Source organism: Trichosurus vulpecula, chromosome 5, assembly GCF_011100635.1.
Source record: "Trichosurus vulpecula isolate mTriVul1 chromosome 5, mTriVul1.pri, whole genome shotgun sequence".
In the NCBI taxonomy this organism is placed as follows: domain Eukaryota; kingdom Metazoa; phylum Chordata; class Mammalia; order Diprotodontia; family Phalangeridae; genus Trichosurus; species Trichosurus vulpecula.
In genome coordinates this window covers 171,933,283-171,956,208 of record NC_050577.1, presented here as the reverse complement: position 1 = coordinate 171,956,208, position 22,926 = coordinate 171,933,283, and positions in this window count along the sequence as shown.

The window sequence follows — 22,926 nt, the reverse complement described above, 5'->3', positions numbered from 1 at the left end:
CTCTGGAGAAAATTGAATGGGAGAAGCTAAGAGCATACATGTTTTTTTTGCCTTTTTCAGCTGTACATCACACCTTCACAAAAATTGACTATGTATTAGGTGATAAGAACCTTACAAATAAATGGAGAAAAAGAAAGGTGATATTAAATGCTCCCTTTTTTGGACCATAATGAAATAAAAATACATTTAATGAAGGGCCATAGAAACATAGATTAAAATTAATTAGAAGAAAATAATATAATCATAAAGGATGAATGGACTAAAGATCAAATCATTGAAATAAATCAATAATTTCATTATCATTAATGACAACAATGAGACAGCATATTGAAATTTGTGGTATGTTGCCAAAACAGTATTTAGGGGAAAATTATATCCCTCTATATTTATATTAATAAAAAAAACAATGGGCAGATGAATCAAGTGGGCCTGCAACTAAAAAAGTGAAAAAATATAGAAATGGAGCAAATTTAAAATTCCCAATTAAACCCCCAAATAGAAATCCTGAAAATCAAAGGAAAGGTTAATAAAATTGAAACAAAAAATCTCTTGAACTAATAAATAAAAATAGGAATATTTTGGGGACGGTAACCCAAAGAAAATTACTTTGATTTAAAAGAAAGAAACAAAACCAAATTACCAGCATCAAAAATGAAAAAAAAAATGCATCAACAATGAAGATGAAATCAAAGCAATTATTACAAGATATTTTGCTCAAGAAAACCAATAAAACTTACAATATGCACAAAATGGATGAATATTTACAAAAAAATATATAAATTGCCCAGATAAACAGAAGAGGAAATAGAATACTTAGATAATATTATCTTTTAAAAAATAAAAGAAATTGAACAAGCCACAAGTGAGCTCCCTAAGAAAATATCTCCAAGACCAGACAGATTTATAAGTGAATTCTACCAAACATCTAAAGGACAATTAATTTAAGAACTAAATAGGGGGGGGTGGGGCCAAGATGGCCGCATGAAGGCAGCGTCTTAGCAGAGCTCTCTCACAAGGTCTGTAAGATTGCCATAAAAAAGTGAATTTGAGCAGATTTGAGAGAGTCAGAAACCGCGAGCAGTCTGCATGGGGCAAATTTCCAAGCCGGGAGAGTCTGAAAGGCCGAAGACATGAATTTGTAGGCTCGGAGAGGGCTCGGCTGCAGAGCTGCTCTAGACCAAAGCAGAAGCGGCCAGCCAGGAAATCCACGTGGGAGACAGGCTGAGAGAAAGCTGGGCACCAGAAACTGGTGGAGATCCCCAGGCCTCTCAACACAGGACGGCAGTCCGTGGAAGTGAGGAGAGACAGCACAACTCAATGCCACCAGCAAGGAAAATATCCACTCCTGACGCTTGAGCCCAGAAACTGGGCCTCTTGAACGGCTGGGAGACATAATGGCAAGGTAAACGGCTCTAATCCCTCCCCCCCTCACCCAGATAATTCCCCAGGGGAAAAAAAAAGAAAGCTGAAACAGAGGAGAAAGTAGTGGGGCCTCACAGGACAAATACTAGAAGCTCATTAGTTCCAGAGGGGCAGAGTCGGCAGGGGGTCAACACCAGGAGCCCAGACATAATCTTGCCCCTCCCAGGGGAAGTGCCAGACATCAGCTCAAACAACAAACAGCTGAGACCATTGCTGAAAAGCAAGTGCTGGAGAGCACCCATAGGGAGTGAGATGCCAGGGAGCCAGACCCCTCCCCACAGCTCAGGAAACTGAAGGATATAATTCTAGACTCACAACCCCCAGAATAAGAAAGCTGGGACAGAGAGCCCTGAGGCCCAAAGGTAGAAATTCATTGTAAAGCCAGGAAAAGGCAAAACAAAAAACATGAAGAATACAAAAAAAAAAACCGAGGAAAAAAGATTCTTTTTATGGAGACAGGCAGGATCAAAATATCAATATGGAAGAGAACAGCAATTACACTATAGACATGTCGGATACCTCAAAAGGTAATATGAACTGGTCTCAAGCCCAAAAAAGCATTGCTGGAAGAGCTAAAGGAGGATTTTAGAAACCAAATTAGGGAGTGAAAAGAAGACGAAATCAAGTCCCTAAAGAATAAGATTGGTGAAATGGCTATGGAGATACAGAATCTAAAGAGAGAAAACGACACCCTGAGAGGTAAAATCAACCAATTGGAAAAGGAGACTCAAAAGCAAAATGAAAACACTAACTCATTAAAAATTAGAGTTGAGCAAGTGGAAGCTAGAATCTATGAGGCACCAGGAAGTAGTAAAGAAAAACATTAAGAATGAAAAAATAGAAAAAAAAATGTGAAATATCTGATTGGGAAAACAACTGACCTAGAAAATAGATCCAGGAGAGAAAATTTAAGAGTTATTGGTCTACCGGAAATCCACGATGAAAAAAGGAGCCTTGACAGTATCTTCGAAGAAATTATTAAAGACAACTGCCCAGAGGTCCTAGAACCAGAGGGCAAAATAGTCATTGAAAGAATTCACCGATCACCCCCGGAAAGAGATCCCAAACTGAAAACACCAAGAAATATTATAGCCAAATTTAAGAACTATAAACTCAAAGAGAAAATACTGCCAGCAGCCAAAAAGAAGCAATTCAAATATCGTGGAACTACAGTCAGGATCACGCAGGATCTCTCAGCTTCCACATTAAAAGACAGGAGAAATTGGAATATGATATTCCGAAGAGCAAAGGAGTTGGGACTACAACCAAGGATCAGCTACCCAGCACAACTAAGAATAATTTTTCAGGCAAGGTGATGGACATTCAATGAAATAAGGGAATTCCAGACATTCCTGATGAAAAGGCCAGAACTCAATGGAAAATTTGATCTCCAAATACAAAACTCAAGAGAGACATAAAAAGGTAACCAGGGGGAAAAACCCCACAAACCTTATTAACCAATAAGGGCAGGTTGTTTACATCTTTATGTGGGATTATATCATCTTATGTATGTCATATATATATATATATATATATATATATATATATGTATATATATATATATATATATATATATACACATATATATATATATGTATATATATATACACACACACATATATATGTATATATATACATACATATATATATATACATATACATATATACATATATAAGTCAGTCTTGAGAATGGTACAGCTATTATGACAATTGAAAGGGATATACATAGGTTGTGAATGCCTGTATAAATTAACTGATGTAAAGATATAAAATAGAAGTAAGAGATATAAAGGGAGGGCTATGAGAGGAGCAGTAAGGAGGTAGTAGAAACAGGTAAATTACACCAATTGAAGTGGCACAATAACATATTATAGTAGAGGGAAAGAAGGGAGGGAGAAGAGCAGTATTTGAGCTTTACTGTCATCTGATCTAGTTCAAGAAGGGAATAACATACTCTGATAAGTTTAGAAATCTAACTTGTCCTACAGGAAGTAGGAGGGGAAGGGGGAAAAAAGGGAGGGAGGTGGTCAGAAGGGAGAGGAGAAGTAGCAAGTGAGAAACGGTAAGATAAGGGTGGGGAATAAAGAGGGTGGATAAACCGAGGAAAGCGGCGGTCAAAAGCAAAACTTTGTTGAGGAGGAGAAGGGGTAAGGGAGAAATAAAAGTATAAACAGGGGGAATTAGGATGGAGAAACAGACACAGATAGAAATCATAACCCTGAACGTGCAGGGGATGAACATTCTCATAAAACAGAAGCAGATAGCAGAATGGATTAAAAACCATAATCCTACAATATGCTCTTTACAAGAAATGCATTTGAAACAGGGGGATATACATAGGATAAAGGTAAAAGGCTGGAGTAAAATATATTGTGCCTCAGCTAAAGTAAAAAAGCAGGTGTAGCAATCCTAATCTCAGACAAAGCAAAAGTAAAGATAGATTTAATTAAAAGAGATAAGGAAGGACATTATATCCTGCTAAAAGGCACCATAAACAATGAAGCAATATTATTGCTTAACATATATGCACCAAGTGGTAAGGCATACAAATTCTTAGAGGAGAGGTTAAGGGAGTTACAGGAAGAAATAGATGGCAAAACTATAATATTGGTAGACCTCAACGTCCCCCTTTCTGAACTTGATAAATCCAACCTCAAAATAAATAAGAAAAAAGTTAAGGAGGTAAACAGAATTTTTGAAAAGTCACATATGATAGACCTCTTGAGAAAACTGAATGGGGATAAAAGGGAATATACGTTCTTCTCAAAAGTACATGGCACATACTCAAAAATTTACCATGAACTAGGGCACAAAAACCTCACAATCCAGGGCAGAAAAGCAGAAGTAGTCGAAGCATCCTTTTCAGATCACGATGCAATAAGAATCATTTTTAATAAAGAACCATGGAAAAATAAGCTAAAAACTAATTGGAAACTAAATAATTTAATTCTAAAGAATGAGTGGGCCAAAGAACAGATCAGAGAAACAATTAATAACTTCATTCAAGAGAATGACGGTAGTGACACAACATACCAAAACTTATGGGATGTAGCAAAAGCAGTTCTTAGGGGAAGTTCTATATCCTTAAATGCCTACATGAATAAAATAGGGAAAAAGGAGATCAATGATCTGGGCATACAGCTGAAAAAGCTACAAAAAGAGCAAATTGAAAACCCCCAATTAAATACCAAATTAGAAATAATGAAAATCAAAGGAGAGATGAATAAAATTGAAACCAAGAAAACTATTGAATTCATAAATAAAACAAAGAGCTGGTTTTATGAAAAAACCAATAAAATTGATAAACATTTGGCCAATTTGATTAAAAAAAAGAAAGAAGAAAACCAAATTACCGGTATCAAAAATGAAAAGGGTGAGGTCACCTCTAATGAAGTGGAAATCAAAACAATAATTGGGAATTATTTTGCCCAACTGTATGCCCATAAATTTGACAACCTAAGAGATAGGGATGAATATCTACAAAAACATAAACTGCCCAGGTTAGCAGAAAAGGAAGTAAAATTTCTTAATAACAGCATCTCAGAAAAAGAAATTGAGCATGCCATCAATGAACTCCCTAGGAAAAAATCTCCAGGGCCAGATGGTTTTACATGTGAATTCTATCAAACATTTAAAGAACAACTAATTCCAATACTTTGTAGACTATTTGGGAAAATAGGTGAAGAAGGAGTCCTACCAAATTCTTTCTATGACACAAATATGGTACTAATACCCAAAATAGGTAGAGTTAAAGCAGAGAAAGAAAATTATGGACCAATTTCTCTAATGAATATTGATGCAAAAATTCTAAATACAATATTAGCAAAAAGATTGCAGCAACTCATCACGAGAATAATACACTATGACCAGGTAGGATTTATTCCAGGAATGCAAGGATGGTTCAATATTAGGAAAACTATTAGCATAATTGACCATATCAACAACAAAACTAGCAGAAACCATATGATTATCTCAATAGACGCAGAAAAAGCCTTTGACAAAGTACAACACCCATTCCTATTAAAAACACTAGAAAGCATAGGAATAAGTTGAACCTTCCTTAAAATCATAAATAGCATCTACCTAAAACCATCGACAAGCATTATTTGTAATGGGGATAAGCTAGATGCATTCCCAGTAAGATCAGGGGTGAAACTAAGGATGTCCATTATCACCCCTATTATTCAATTTGGTACTAGAAACCTTAGCTGTAGAAATAAAAGAAGAAAAAGAAATTGAAGAAATTAGAATAGGAAAAGAAGAAACTAAATTATCACTTTTTGCAGATGATATGATGATTTATTTAGAGAATCCTAGAGAATCAAGTAAAAAACTACTTGAAATAATAAACAGCTTTAGCAAAGTTGCAGGATATAAAATAAACCCACATAAATCCTCAGCATTCCTATACATTACTGACAAAGCCCAACAGCAAGAGATAGAAAGAGAAATTCCATTCAAAGTTACTGTAGACACTATAAAATATTTGAGAGTCTATTTGCCAAGACAAACCCAGGGTCTATATGAACATAACTATGACGCACTTTTCACGCGAATAAAATCAGATCTAAATAAATGGAAAAATATCAGTTGCTCATGGTTAGGCCAAGCTAATATAATAAAAATGACAATTTTACCATATTTTACCAATTTGCCATACCATTCGAACTACCAAAAAATTATTTTACAGAGCTGGAGAAAATAATAACAAAATTTATCTGGAAAAACAAGAGGTCTAGAATATCTAGGGTATCAATGAAAAGAAATGCTAGAAAAGGTAGCCTAGCCATACCAGTTATTAAACTGTACTACAGAGCAGCAGTCATCAAAACTGCTTGGTACTGGTTAAGAAACAGGGGTGTGGATCAGTGGAATAGGATAGGTACACAAGTAGGAGAAATCAACAAGTTTAGCAATCTACCATTTGGTAAACCCAAAGAGGCCAGATTCTGGGCTAATAATTCACTATTTCACAAAAACTGTTGGGAAAATTGGAAAATGGTAGGGCAGAAACTGGGCATAGACCAATATCTTACACCATATACCAAAATAAAGGCAAAATGGGTTCATGATTTAGGAGTAAAAGCTGATACTACAAGTAATTTGGGAAAGCAAGGAATAGTTTACTTATCAGATTTATGGAAAAGTAAAGAATTCATGACCCAACAAGAGATAGAGAGCATTACAAAATGCAAAATGGATAATTTTGATTATGTCAAGTTGAAATGTTTTTATACAAAAAAAGCCAATGCAATAAAAATTAGGAGGGAAGCAGAAAATTGGGAGAAAATCTTTACAACTAGTATCTCTGATAAAGGCCTCATTTCTAAAATATACAGGGAACTGAGCCAAATATATAGGAATACAAGCCATTCCCCAATTGAGAAATGGTCAAAGGATATGAACAGGCAGTTTTCAGAGGAAGAAATTAAAGCTATCTATAGACATATGAAAAAATGCTCAGGATCACTACTGATTAGAGAAATGCAAATCAAAACAACTCTTAGATACCACATCTCTCCTGTCAGATTGGCTAAAATAACAAAACAGGAAAATGATAAATGCTGGAAAGGATGTGGGGAAATTGGAACATTGTTACATTGCTGGTGGAGTTGTGAGCTGATCCAGCCATTTTGGAGAGCAATTTGGAACTATACCCAAAGGGCTATAAAAATGATCATACCCTTTGACCCATCAATACAACTTCTAGGGTTGTATCCCAAAGAAATCACACAAGCGGGAAAAGGACCCATATGTACAAGGATATTTATAGCAGCTCTTTTTGTGGTAGCCAAGAATTGGAAATCAAAGGGATGCCCATCAATTGGGGAATGGCTGAACAAGCTGTGGTATATGAAGGTAATGGAATATTATTGTGCCATAAGAAATGGGGATGATGCAGACTTCATAACAACCTGGAAAAACCTACACGACATAATGCTGAGTGAGAGGAGCAGAGCCAGGAGAACATTGTACACAACCACAGATATATGGATTCCATGAGGACCAACCCTGACATACTTCGCTCTTCTCAGCAACGTAAGGTGCAAGGACAACTCCAGGGGACTCACGATGGAGAATGCTATCTTCATCCAGAGAAAGAACTGTGAAGTTTGAATGCAGATTGAGGCGCACTTTATGCTCTCCTTTTTTCTTCTCCTTTGTTTTTGTTTTTGGGTTTTTTTTTTTTTTGGTTCTGTTTTTTCTTTCTCATGATTCACTCCATTGGTCAAAATTCTTCTCCACAACTTGACTAGCCTATAAATTAATTCAATGCGAAGTTATACATGGTAGTTATATGAGATTCCATGCCATCTTGGGGAGGGAGGGGGTAGGGAGGGAGAAAATCTGGATCTCAAAATTATGTAGAACTGTGTGTTGTAAACTAAAAATTAAAAAAAAATTAAGAACTAAATACTTTGGGGAGAAAAAGTACTAAAGAACTCATACTAAATTCCTTCTATTACAAAAATATGTTTTTAATACTTAAGCCGGGAAGAGCCAAAGGAGAGAGAGAAAGAAAAACACAGATCATTTTCCCTAAGGAATATTGATAAAAATTAAATAAAATAATAGCTAGGACTAAAGCAATATATCACAAAAGTCTTAAACTGTAACCAGTGAAATCTATAGCAGAAATGTATGATTGGTTCAATATTATAAAAACTATATCAGAATAAATATCCTAGAATTGTATCAGTAGATGCAGAACATTTTTTATTGCACAAAATGGATTTTTTTCACAAACAATGTAGCTAAAATTAGGAGGAGAAAATGAAACTGAAGAAAATATTTTTTATAGAAATTTTCTCATAAAAGTCTCATTTCTTGAACTTATGGAACTGAGACTGTTTTTTTTAAAAAGTCATTTAATACACAACTTATGAATTTTAAAAACAAATTAAAATTATCAATAATCATATGAATACATTATCTAAATTACTAATAATGGAGAAGCGCAAATTGGACAACTGGAGGTAACACCTCAAAGCCATCAGATTGTTTAATGTCACATAAAAAGAAAATGGCAAATTATGGAAAATAAGTGGAGAAATGGGTTAAATAATGCATTGTTAGTAGAGATGTGAACTTATCCAACAATTCTAGAAAGCAATTTGGAACTATGATCAAAGGGCTATAAGACTGTGAATACCTTTTGACCCAGCAATACTTACATGCATCTCTATGCCAAGGATATTAAAGAAAAAGGAAAGAGACCATAGTACCAAAATATTTATAACAGAACTTTTTATGGTAGGAAAGAATTTGAAATGGAGTGGTTGACCATCAATTGAGGAATGGCTGATCAATTTGCAGCATATGATTTTGATGAAATAGTATTGTACTATAAGGAAGGATCAGCAGGATTGTTTAAAACAACCTGGAAAGATTTATATGAACTAATGCAAAGTGAAATGAACAGAACCAGGGGGAAAATCAAAATGGTAAAAGCAATACTGTAATGATAATCAACTGTTAGTAACTTACTACTGCTAATAAATACCATGATCCAAACCAATCCCCAATGACTCATGATGAAAAATTTCATTCACTTTCAGAAAGACTACTGACGGACTCTGAGTGCAGAATAAAGCATGTTTTTCCTCACTTTATTTTCTTACTTTTTAAAAAAATACTACTAGTATAGAATTGTTTTACATAGTTTCATATGTATAATGGCCATCATATAGCTTACCTTCTCAAAGGGTTAGGGAGTGGCTGGTGGGAAGGAGAGAACTGAGAAGTCAAAATTTTAAAAACAGTATTTATAAAAATAAATATTTTTAAATAAAAAGAAAAAAATACAACTCCACTTACATAGTAAAATTTCGTAGACAAAAGATACTTAAAATGAAAATTATACTGAACATTATCTAATTTTTTGTTTGATGATTCAGAACATATTTCAAAATCTTGCAATTCCCTAAGTTTATCACTAAGAATCCCAATTAGCATTTTATAAGGGATGCAAGAAAATGACATGTGTGATTTCTAGTAGATAGAATACAGAAGAGAGCAAGTTTTTTTAAAAAAATAAAACAGAGATCTTCAAAAATATTTGTCATTTTATTTTAAAAGTTGTTCAGAGACAAACATTAGAAGAACTTTATTCTAACATTTTCATTCTGTCCTTGACAATCACTTTTCAAAGTTGTTTTGAATTTGAATAAAAGACACTCTGAAAAGTATTTGGTTGACATATCATTTGTTTATAATATTAAGTTCCAGTTTTTCAAATGTTAGCATTTGTTCTTGAGACTAATTCATCTTGGTAAAATTTAAGTTCAATTAAAGTTCAATTCAAGTGTACACAATTCTGGGGGTACCATTGACACCAGAAATATTCTGAACCAGAACCCCAATAAATTATCTGCCAGTCCTAAAATTTCTCTCCCACAAATAAAATGTCAAAACCATTTTCAAACCGCAAAGACATTAATAATTCATATGCTTTGAGCTTGCTTATTTAACCACTGGTCAACAGGAATATTAATGGTAGCTATGTGGCCCAACAGCTATGGCTTTATTACTCAGTATTGTTTTAGATCATTTAGCCAAGTGTCTAGTCTGCCCCAGGAACATGTGCCAATACTAAAGGACTCAACTTTCCATACATATACAATGATCTGTGTTTAAGCCAGAATGGCCAAAGGATAAACACTAAACATGATAATTTGATTTAGGCATTAGATTGTAGTATTAACTCTATATTTCTTCAGTTTTATTCAGTTTCTATCAAGCCCTTACATTTTAAGCATGCTATCGTATATTTTATACTTATTTTTTCCAAATATCAGCTTGATATATATGAACCATATATATCAGATTTATGATTTGTTTCCTATAATTTTATGAGGCTTGTTAGCCAAACTCCATTGTATCTGACTGACTCCCTGATGTCAAACAGCCATTATCCTTAAAATATTCAACATTAAAATGAGCCAGCAAATCATTCAAATAGCTCTCTTACACAGGAACATTAGATTGATATATGAAAAAAATCTTTTAGAGCCTGATTAAAAATATTAAGGCAATTTAGAAACAAGGTATTCAAAGTCCACCCAAAGGAGCCACATTGCATGGCTAGCACTACTCTCTAAGGTACACTGTCACATTACTGGTTCATATCTCTTGTCCTTCCAGCTATCTGGGCGTTTTTAAACAATCAACATTGACTAAAGGGCATGACACAAAATGAAATGAAGTGCTGGGCTGTAAGGTATCCTTGTGACTTGAAAGACTTGTCCTTCTGGTTTGAAAATGAAAGGGCATGAGGACAAATTCTAGTTTTAAGGAATCTTTACTTAAAATTGGAAGTTATTTTGTGAATTCCTTGGATGAGTACCTCAATGGTCAGGAATTGCCTTTTCTCATATTTTACTTGCCATTCATTCTAATGGAATCTATCTATAGTCTTATAAAATTATGATGATAGTAATAACAATAGCAGAAAATTCCAGAAATAGGTATTTTATGATAGAAATACAAACCCCCGAGTATCCTAAATATTTCAACAATTAATTCTACTGGAATCAAAGCTTTATTAGTGACAAAATTTGCCAGGAACTACCTGAAAATATCATTACTTCTTAAAATTTTAAGAAAAATAATTAATAGGTGTCACTATGCCAAATTCTCAGAACATCCAAATTACATGGAATTAAAAAAATTGAAATGTTAAGGCATAGCCAAAGAAATCAAAATCATGCATATATAGAACAAGGTATATATAATCTCAGTTCTGTGTGCTACTAAAATAATTATTGTTAAAGTAATGATTGTTATAAAATGCATGTAGTGCTTCAGTTTGCAAAGTGTTCTATATGGTATTTTACTTGAGCAGCCTTACAAAATTTTGTAAGGTAAATACCATAATTAGCTCCATTTCACAGATATCGATGCACAAAGAGGTTACTGTAAATTCAGTGAAGATCCTTGGGACAAATCTAACTAATATGAGCTCACAGCACAACACTCTAATTCAGTGAGAGAGTCATCATCTTTTCCATCCAGAGAATGGTGGCTACAGTGTTAAAAATTAAAGAATAATAGCATGACAGTGACTTGTTTTCAGATTGTTTCCATTTGAAATCCTCTCAAAAAGGTAATAATGAGATGGTATTCATCATAATCATAAAAAAGCTGAAAAACTTCTTCTAAAGTGAAAAAGAAAGGTAGCAAATCTATCCTTCCTTGGCTAAGTCTTCCTGCATAGTTATTGATAGGCAGAATTAGAAGCCCTTCAGATTTCTTCTGACATCAGCCACAAATCCTGTTGTTTTTTTTTTATTATTATTTTCTTGTTTTCACTACTCTGAGTTGTTCAGAACAGATTCTAGCTAAAATCCTAGATTTACTTCTGGTGCTGGTTGTTATTAACACGTGGGTCCAATTGCAGAAGGGTTCTCCCAGATGAATAATTTGGGGTGGCAGCTGCCTGCTGCCCACAAAATTGAAATGGGGGCAGCTGGATGACTGGAAGAGGGAAGTGAACTGGGATTCTCTCTCTCTCCTCTCCTCTCTCTCTCTCTCTCTCTCTCTCTCTCTCTCTCTCTCTCTCTCTCTCTTTCTCTCTCTCTCCCTCTCATACACACACACACACACACACACACACACACACACACACACAGGGTGGTTCAATATATCATAAATGACAAGGCAAATGATTTGCTGGCCCCTAATGACTTTATTTTAGAGGTCACACTCAAGGAGGATACAGGCTAAAATGTATACATACACTTTGGCAATAAGAACGCAATTATTAAATTAAGACTCTATTTTGGAATCTTTATCTCTCAAAATCTTCACAATGTATTATAGATATACAAACAAAGCCTACATGCTTGGTAATATCACAGTTAACAACTGTCACTTTATCTTCTAGCTTATAGGAAAGGCTTAGAAGTTTTGACATAGAATAATTCACCCTTTCCTCACTGGGATTTTATCCTGTATAAGAAGAAGAAGGAAAGAAAGGAAGGAAGGAAGGAAGGATGGATGGATGGAAGGAAGGAAGAAAGGAGGGAGGGAGGAAGGAAAGAAGGAAGGAGAGAAGGAAGGAAGGAAAGCAGGAAGGAAGAGGAAAGAAGGGAGAAAGGGGTAAGGAAGGGAGGAAGGAAGGAAGGACAGAAGGAAAAGAGGGAGGGAAGGAAGGAAAGGAGGGAGGGAGGGATGAAGAAAAGAGAGGAAGAAAGAAAGAGAAATCAATAACAAAGAAAGGAGAGGAAGAAAGGAAAAGAAGGAAAGAAAGAAGGATAGAAAGAAAGAAAAAGAAGGAAAGAAAGAAATTTCACATCATTGAAACCTGATCAAGTAAATCAAATTAATTCCCATATTGAAAAAATCTCAGAGTTGCAGTAGAAATAGTTTTCATTAGTCTTCTGGATCATGATTGATTAAATCATTGATCAGAATTCTTAAAACTTTCAGACTTCCTCTTTAAAAAAAACCAATATTGAAAGTATAGTATTAACTGCTCTCCTTGTTTTGCTCACATAGCTCTGGATCAGTTTGCACAAGTCTTCCCTAGTCTCTCTGAAAACGTCTCTTTCTTCATTTCTTAGAGCAAAAGAGTATTTCATCATATTCATATGCCCTAAGTTATTCAATCATTCCATAATTCATGGGTACCCACTTGGATTCCATTCTTTATAATCATGTAAATATTTACAATATTTTTTTTTACATTTAAGACCTTTTCCTCTTTGATATGTTTGAGTTATAGGCTACTGGTAGTATCACTTGGTCAATGTCAAGAACTGTTTAGTAATTGGGGGGAGTGGAGGTCATAATTCCAGCTTCCTATCCAGAACTAAAGCATGAAGTTCAAGAGGACTGAAGACTTGAAGTGTAAAACATCAATTTAATTCTACTTTAATTTCAGAAGTATGCATTTTATTTCTTCTCTTCTCTATGTAGCCCTTATATTAATAAGCTTCCCAAGCAGCAAAATGGTCTTATTTTACTAAAAGGCATACCATCTTTAGAAGTATCTATTGGGGAAAAAACAACTTTACAGACTAGCTAAGAAAACTGTCATCAAAATAGAAAAGAACATCCTAGTAGCTGTGATCATGAGGAGCTAGTGGAAAGTTCATTCTTGGGTCTAGAGCTTGTAGGCTTTATACTCTGAAATTTAAGCAATTTTTGAAAATATTTTAAGTAGCCAGAGGTTTAAAATATAAACAATTTCCTGGAAACAGAGATGCTGATAATTTTAATCTATGTACTAGTATGAAAAGTAAGTCACTTCTGCATCCTGTGCCTCAGTTGGGGACACATTTAACCTCCCTGGTAAACCTCTAAGCAGCCTATTTCATGCCAGGAGAACAACGCATAAAACATACTCTCAAATCAACTTTTAAAGTCAAATTCATTTGAAGGGTGAGTGAAAGAGTGAGGTGGAGTTTACCTGAGGTTCAGCAGGCAAGGGGTAAAATACACCATCTGGTAACTAGCTATGTTACCTAATATTGATTTTTGTTAGGTAGCCATGTAGGTGCAATTGTTTCTATATTGCTGAAGTCCAAGTGCTGTTAGTATCTTCTAAATTTTAGTGCTATTAGACAAAGCTTTGGTTGCCCCACCCTAGGTACAACTGTGTTTTAGTTTTTCCTTATATTAAATGAGTGGGAGGTTCAGGTTGAATTATCCCCAAGGTGTTTTCCAACTCTAAATCTATGATCTTGTAATCTATAAAATGCAAATATGCACAGCTCATTTTCTTCACCTGTTTTTACCTTTCAAGGATTAACTAATCAAATAAGTGAGGTGATTGAATTGATGAAATATTCTAGAAGAAATGAGTTATTTGAGTTATTTTAAATATAAATAATGTTAACTTTATAAACACGAATTCTGGCATAGCAGTAATTCTCTCCCCATCCCCATCTCTTGGAGATGATAGCATTTAGAACTGGAGAGGACCACAGAAATCATTTGGACCAACCAATTGTTTTGCCTACAGCAATTTGAGGAATTCAATTAAATACTGCCCACAACAATATAATTCTACTCAGTTCTTCTCTTTGCATTCATGAAGGAAATAGTGCTACAAAGATTATTACCATTGCAAAATTTCTAATACCTCTTAGTTGTAATTTATATTGATGTCTCTTATAGATACCATAAATCCAATGGGTCCAATGAAGGCCACTCCACTCAGGTCAAGGCACTCTGTCATGTCTCTATATGTTAGAGAAACAAATCCCATGGCACATCAGAGTGGTATTCACAGGAATACTCATGTGCAGATTACATGTGCCAAAAGTCCAGAAATGTGGTACCTTCTGAAAAGATATTCCCCATCTGTTTTCTCTAGTGGTTTTTCAAACAATCCATTTCACTGAGATAGTAGCAGGACAACCACAAATAGGTATGAGTAGTTTATGGAGCTGGGAGAAGCTCAGGAAATGACAGCCTGCTGAGATCTGAGACAGCTTTAAGTTGCCTAGAGGGGGAATGAATGTGCCTGGTTGCTAAGAGAGGAAAAAGTTACAATCTAATGAAATGAGAGAGAACATTTTAAATTATACAAAGCAGGTAATGGACTTGCACCAATTGCTTCTTTTTGATGTAAATTCCACACCAATGGTTAATTTATAAACTCAGTTCTATTTTAAATATTTTAAGTCAATTACTTTTCAGGGCTTTCAAGAGAGTGTTAAATGCCTTTAATCACAATATATTGGAGACAATTAAATGATGCCACATTTCAGATAACCCAACATGTGCTTGCAATCTGAACACTTAATTTAAAAAGAATCAGAACACAAAAAAGCACGTTCTGCTCATGGGAATTTGAGCATGTAATCTATATTTGGAGCTCCTTGGCATATTTGTTTTGCCAGTTTGGTCTTGTAAGCTTAATGATGCTCTTAAAGAAAGAAAAGGAAAAAAAAACAACCAAAAAAGTAAAGTGTCTTCCCCAACCCCATTTAAACAGCCCATTCAACCTATTAACGTAAAGGGTAAAATTCTACTATATAATGCATTTTGGTTTCTGTTAGTGTCAGTTGAACAGTGATTAAAAGGTTTTTTTTTAACATGACAATAATACCTTATTTTTTAAATGAACAAACCAGAAACCTAGGATAAAAGTGTGGTTGAGATAGAATCATATATGAATTGAGACTTCAAAAGAAGTATAGTAAACATCATAGTGTAAGTTTCCTTTCAGTAACAAGACTAATATTCACAGTTTCTGATAAAACTATAATTTGTGTCTGTTTGCCAAGTTTCATTAGATGTTATGTGTGCTTTTTTGACACAATGAATGATGAATAACAACTCCTTGACTAGGCGCGGCAAAGGTCAGCACCAGTTGCTAACTATGGAATCTCTTATGAAGATAGCAAAGCAATTCAGAAATAAAAATCTTCCTAATTCTAAAATTTGAGATTTGAATAATCAAATATTTCCAAATTCCTACTCTTGATGGGGGGCCTAAACCTGCTTCTTTATGTCTGATCCTCCCACTCACATGAGATAAACCCTAGTTTAGAATTTTAGGGACATTTAACTGGTATTATAGAAAGCTCTGAAATCCCAATAGTAACCCACTGACATTTTGTTTAACCACTTGTTATAAGGACAATTGAAAAAGCACTGAAGAAGGAAGAGAGGAGAGCTGAAATATACATAGTGTGTTATCTCTCTCTCTCTCTCTCTCTCTCTCTCTCTCTCTTTCTCTCTCTCTCCATATAGATAGATAGAGAGAGAGAGAGACAGTTTGAGAATTTATATGTCTATATTTATATATCTATATCTATATATCTATATATGGAGAGAGAGAGAAAGAGAGAGAGAGAGAGAGAGAGAGAGAGAGAGAGAGAGAGAGAGAAAGAGAGAGAGAGAGGGAGATTTACAATGTGCTTTCCTCACCTAAAAGGTGAGCTAAGCAGCTTGGTATAGCAGACATAGTGGTATACTTTGAATCAGGAATATACAGTATATACACATATGTATATAAACACATGTATATGTACACACATGTTTATATATAGTGTTTTTCAAATTTCTATGTAAATGTCAGATATTTTTATTTTAAAATGAGAAAAATTGAGAGGATTCTATGTTTAGAGTAGGAAGGGACTTCAGTAGCCATCAAAGTCCAACTTCTACTCCCTCCAATTTATAATCAATAAATATAAAATTAAAAAATATGAAAAGAAATTGAGGCATAGAAAAATAAAGGGATTTACTTACAGTCCCACAGCTAGTCAATGTCATAGATGAACTTGCGCACAGATGTTATGACTACAAGCCCAGTATTTGGTTTTTTTGTTTGTTTGTTTTTGTTTTTTCCCCATTAGCCAATTTTATTTCAGGTATAAACATTTTCATATGCCACAAAAAAGAACTTCTAGAACATAATCACAGTGGATAATGAGAGTAACCTGAATGACATTGGAAAACATTTTAAAGGAAATTCAGAATATAATAGCTAGAGTACCTTTTGCACTCAGAAAAAAAAGTGTTTCCTTTGGAAAACTCCAGAGTTTTCCATTTCTCAATAATAGTGAAGATGGGTTTGCTCTGGCTCTTCAATATGGCCTCTTCTCCTTCCTGGCATAGAAATACTCAAAAATGAAGGCTGCTTGATAAAAGTTTTCTAAAAACTTTGATCCTGAGAACCTGATATTGGGATTATGAAATTTTTGCAAAAATGTCCTTTGCTCTGTTTCCTACCAAACATGCCAAGCATGGTTTGTGTGAAGAGATACCTCTCTAACCTACCATCCAATCTTCCAATTTTTGGAGACAGATGAACATTATAGCAAATTTTTAAAACAGAATATCATATTCTTTTCTAATTTTAATTTTCAGGTTTGATACTGAAAATACACAGGTGAGAAAAGTCCCTCTATCCATGCAGGTTTATACTTTTTCTTCAATTGGTCTTCCTTCTTAGAGAGTTACCTAGAACATTTTGAGGTAAGGTAACTTGGCAAGAGTGACAGCAGAAGTATATGCTTTAAAAACAGTGCCCTGGATACTGCCCTATCCTGCAAACAGACACACTGAAGTTTCTAAATATACAACTATGACCACTTTCAAATGTCCCAGTTTTTACCATCACTACTCTTTGAATAAGTATGCTATTCTACCACCTACCATCTTTTGTAATAGCTGAGTTTCCACCTTGTATTTCCTGGCTATAACTCTTTACCTCAGTTCTTGGTCATCTCCACACTATGCTTTCAAAATCTCCTTTAAATGTTGTCTTTCACCTTAAATCCTTGAGAGCAGGGAGTGTCTTGCATTCTTGTATTTTTATCCCCAGTGGGTAGCACATTGCCTGGCATACAGTAAACACTTTTAAAATGCCTACTCTATCTATCTATCTATCTATCTATCTATCTATCTATCTTTCCATAACTTTGGTCTTAGGAATGGGAAAGATTTTCCAAGAACCCAGTTATCCCAAGGCTATTTTGCCACAGTGGGGAATAGGAGAAGGCACTGCAGCTTGCTATTTTTATTCTTCCTTACCTACAGACTTATTCCTCATTTCTACATTAATGCTGATGTTTTTTTTTATGTCAGAAACAAAGAAAAACCTAATGGAAAATAGGAAAAGTCCTATCAGGTTAGTGTTTCTTTTTTGTTTTTGATATACTTTATTTAAGTATAATATTTCTTTGGGGAATTTTAATATTCTACCACTAAGCAGACTGTCAAGAGCAAGGCATTCTGTACAACCAGGTTCCTATGTTTTCTTTGGGGCCTTTTTCTTACCTAGATGTATGTTTAATATGATAACAAGGAGAGCTTTTCATTCACAGATGTCAAAGTGTTTTAAATACCACATTAGACCATCTGGACCCAGTTGAACATTTGAAATATACAGTTTGGGGAAATGGTACTCAGTCCCTTAAATTCTATTTCTTCCTTAAGTGAAAAGACCCCATACTATGTAAACTAAATTACCACCACAGCCAAAAATACCTTGAAATTTCCAGGTACAGGACTGTCTAATTTAACTTGAATGCTGAAGTCAAACAACTACTACTAAGCATCCAAGTTTTTCTAATTATATTTCGATAGTTAAGCTTGAGAAAGTATTACTCCTAGATCAAGTCCAATTGATTCTCTCCCCTAATTTTTCCTGAGTGACTTGGTCAAATCCCCTTGGATTTTTTTAACCTATGTGCAATGTTTTTGGCAAAGTATGTAAGTAAGATCTCACAACTCTGATGTTTTTCAATGCCTCCCATTATACATATAGTATTGGGAAATGCTTGGTCTTAAAAAAATGCACAATACACCCTGATATACTGAAGAATTCTAAAATGAAAGGCTTACTAGTCATAGTCAAAACCTAAGCTCATGGTAGTACGATTTGAGATAGTGAATGAAAGATTTGAAGGACAAGGTACAGGGATAGGAAGGACAAACCTATTGTGTTTGGTACTAGAGAGCCAAGAGCCTTCTTAATGTATCCACCACAAATGGAGTTCACTAACAGGCTCTTCACCTGGATTAAGGTTTTTAACTATCCTGACAATTCCATACACTGAATCATACTTCATATCATGGTTTACATAGGTGCCTTAAGGACTATAATATTAAGTGTTTCATAATGCATCTGCCTTCTTTTGGACTTAGGTCAGTGAGTCATAGTCGGGAACAGATAAACTGGAACTAATTTCCTGAAATGAAGCATCTCTCAGAACCTATTTTACAAAATGGGCAAAAGCCTCCTATCACATTTAAAAGCAAAGAACACATCTGATGTGAGGTTTGGATGAAACTCAGTGCATGTTATACGCAGTAGGAGTTATATGAAACCTCACTTAATTTAATTACGACAGTTACTTCTTTCCTCTTTCTCTCACTTCTTTTCTTTCTGTCTTTTTCCCTCCCTTTCTTCTCTTCCCTTTCTCCATGCCTTTCTTTCTTCCTTCCATAATCTCTTCCTTTCTCCTACTCAAGTTACAAAAAATAAATTTTTCAGGTTGGATTTTTATTTTTCCTTCTCTCTATGGAGTAATGAGTAGTACATTAAGATGGTCAGGAAGGTTAAGTGACTGGTACTTTGTCTGAGATTCCTTTCTCTCCTTTCCCACTTATTTCATATTATGTTCTACACAACTAAAAGAATTTCAGCTCCTTAAAGCCATTAACTTCTTTTGCCCTCTAAACCTTCAATTATTAGCACAGTATGGACATAATAAATGTCTCTTAAATTGAAAAACTAAAGGAACTAATTTCCCCAGGGCAATGACATGAATGAGACCACATTATTTTCTATTCATGTGTCACTTTTTAAAATTTATTTTTTTTATCTAGGAGAGATTATTGGATTTGTCCAAGCATAATATGATGAATTAATTCACATATACTGATTGGCATTTATATATCTGCATACACACACCCACACACACACACCCATGTATACATGTATATGTATTGTGTGGATATGATATATGATATGATATGATATGATGACATATATACAGAACACATACATACACATTGAGTATTGGAGTGAGTCCTGGCCAGAATTGATCATTGCAATATTATCTACATTAAGTTGGGGTTTGCTGGCTAGATTTTTTTCTCAAAGACCAACCCTTAAACCCAATTCACCCTGGGGCTCATAGATTGGACAACAATAGGTCCCTGCCCTCTTAGCAGGGAGAGAATATAAATAGTAAATAGTAACTGTTTCTCTTTTGGCCAGGAACCCTGAGGGTCTTACCTTCCCAGTTTGTTTTTTTTCTCAATTAAAGGGGCTATCCCTTTACCAATTTCTTAAAGAAGTCTATTCATTGAATGGGTGTTACCTCACTGAAAGTGAGAACCTGAAAATACCTTAGCCTCAGATGGCCAGTTTCTCCCATTGAATCCTGAGTCATTTCCAGTTAGCCCAATGAATGTCTGGCCACTGTACCCAGAAGGTTCTGAAGGAGAAAGTAAGACTGGTGACCTTGCACAGCCCTCCCTTACTCAAATCAAACTCAGCTGCAAATCATGTAATCATCTCCCTGATGTCATGGTCCTGTTTGAGAACAAAGGAAAAACACAGCAAGATAACAACAACAATCCTATCCTTTTTGGTCTTCTGCTTTCATAGATGGGAGCAACTAGTAAAAAAAAAAGCCCTAGGCATAAAAGAGATAGTATAATGTGGGATACTTCACTAAGCATTCTCTAGTAAGCTTATAGGGACTCAATGAAAATAAGGGCAGGGTTTCTTTCAATACTATGAGGATAGTTAGCTAGGCACCTAGGTATTAAGGTAGTAATAGAAATAGATAACTATGTATCTATGTATCTATCTATGCATATATGCACACATATACACAAGTGTTTAAATGTATGTAAATATTATGATACATGTTGGTACGTGTATACACACACACACACACATATATATATATGCATTTATGGGCATATATGCATAAGTTTGTATAGATACAAATACTGTGTACTTGTGTGTATACACACACAGACACGCACAAATATATGTGTGTATATATGTATATATATACACATACACACATATATGTATATATACATATATATGTGTGTATATGTATATACACATATACATATACACATATGTATACACACATATTTATACATACATATACATATTTAGGTTACCTCTACCTGTTGTACCAAAAGTGAGTGAGACACGCCACAGAGTATAAGTTTTAAGTGGAGAATTTATTAGCTGGCGGCCATTGGGGTACTGCAACCACAAATCAATGGCCATGTGTTGGGGTGATGGTTTGACTTATATAGGACATGTGGGGGTACAGTGATTAATTATCTCCTGGAACCTACAGGCCAGGTCACTGGGTGGGGGGAACAGGAACAAAGGTCCTGACTGATCAAAAGATTCAGTCAGGTAATCATACTAGTGGGATAATCTCATTTACATTCCTTGGTGGAGTCACGGAGCCCCAGGGATATCTTCTAGAAAGGGTCTGCCAGGTTATCCTTCAGTGGGATGGTCCTGTCTATTGACATTCCTTGGTGGAGTCATGGAGTCCCAGAGGGTTTGCTAAATGCCAAAGATATCTGAGTCCATTCTTTCTGGGAGTGCTTGTCAGTAGCTAGGGGTTTCTCAGGGGTTCCTAATTTTCCTTGTATTACATACCCAGGACTCGTTCCCATGTTAAACCCTGAGTACATTATTTGTTGGAGTCAAGGCAATTATTATTAATCATTTAGGATGTGCCAGGCATAGTGCTAAGTCTTAGAGTTAAAAAAAAAATAATTTTTAAAATCATCCCTGCCCTCAAATATCTGACATTCTAATGAGGAAGGTAGCACACAAATAAGTATCTACAATCTCAGGCACTAGCATTAGAAGTGCGGAGAAATAAGTCTTTGCCATAGGTTGGATTTGAGCTGAGCCTTGAAGGAAGCCAGAAAATCTGGGAGGCAGTGCTGATGAGGAAGAGCATTTCCCATTCTGAGGAAAGCCAGTGAAAAGGCACAGAGGAATTGGGAAAATAGATGTATGAAGAAAATAATAATTGCTAGATCACAAACCTATTTTAAAGTATGGCAGTTGAGGAGGAGAGCAGGTCTATGAAGGATTTCAAAAGGCAAACAGATTTTTATATTTTTCCTGGATGTAAAATGGTCCACTGGAATTTCCTGAACAGGTAAGAGATATATTCAGGCCTGTGCTTTCAAAGAACACTTTGGCAATTGAGTCAAGGATAGTACAGATTGGTGAAAGATTTTATATGAAAAGGCTACCCAGAAGGCTACTGCAATAGTCCAAACATGAGGCAATGAGGGCCTACAGTAGAGTGGTATCAGTGCCAGAGGAGAGAAGTGGGAATATTCAAGGGATGTTTCAAAGGTGAAATTGACAAATCTTGAAAACAGATTGGAGACAGGGGTTGAGAGATGGTGAAGAGTAGAGGATGACTCCTAGTTGTGAGCCTGAGAGACTGGGAAGACAGTGTTGTCCTCTACAGTAATGGGGAAATTAGAAGGCAGGGGAAGGTTTTGGGGAAAAAAAATTATAAGTTGGGTTTTGGACATGGTGACTTTAAGACATCTACTAGAAATTCATTTTGAGATGTCTAAATATGAGATTACATATCAGCAAAGAAGTGAGAGCAGGATAGGTAGATATTAGAATCACTGGCAAAGAGCTGCTAATTAAATTCATAGTTGCTGATGACATTACCAAGTGAAATAATATAAAAGACAAGAGAACAGGGCACAGGATAGATCCCTGGAGGACACCTATCTTTATAGGGTGTGACCAGGATGAGCATCCACCAAAGGAAACTGAGAAGGAGCAGTCTAATAGGTAGGAGGAGAGGCAGGAGAGAATGATTTCTTGAAAACTTAGAGGAAATAAAGTATCAGTGAGAAGAGAAGAGGGTGACTAACAACGTCAGAGGATACAAAGAGTTTGAGGAGAATGAGGACTGAGAGAAGGTCAATAGACTTGGCAATGAAAAAGTCATTGCTAACTGAGGTGAGCAGTTTCTTTGGGAAAATGAGGGCAGAAGTCAGATCGTA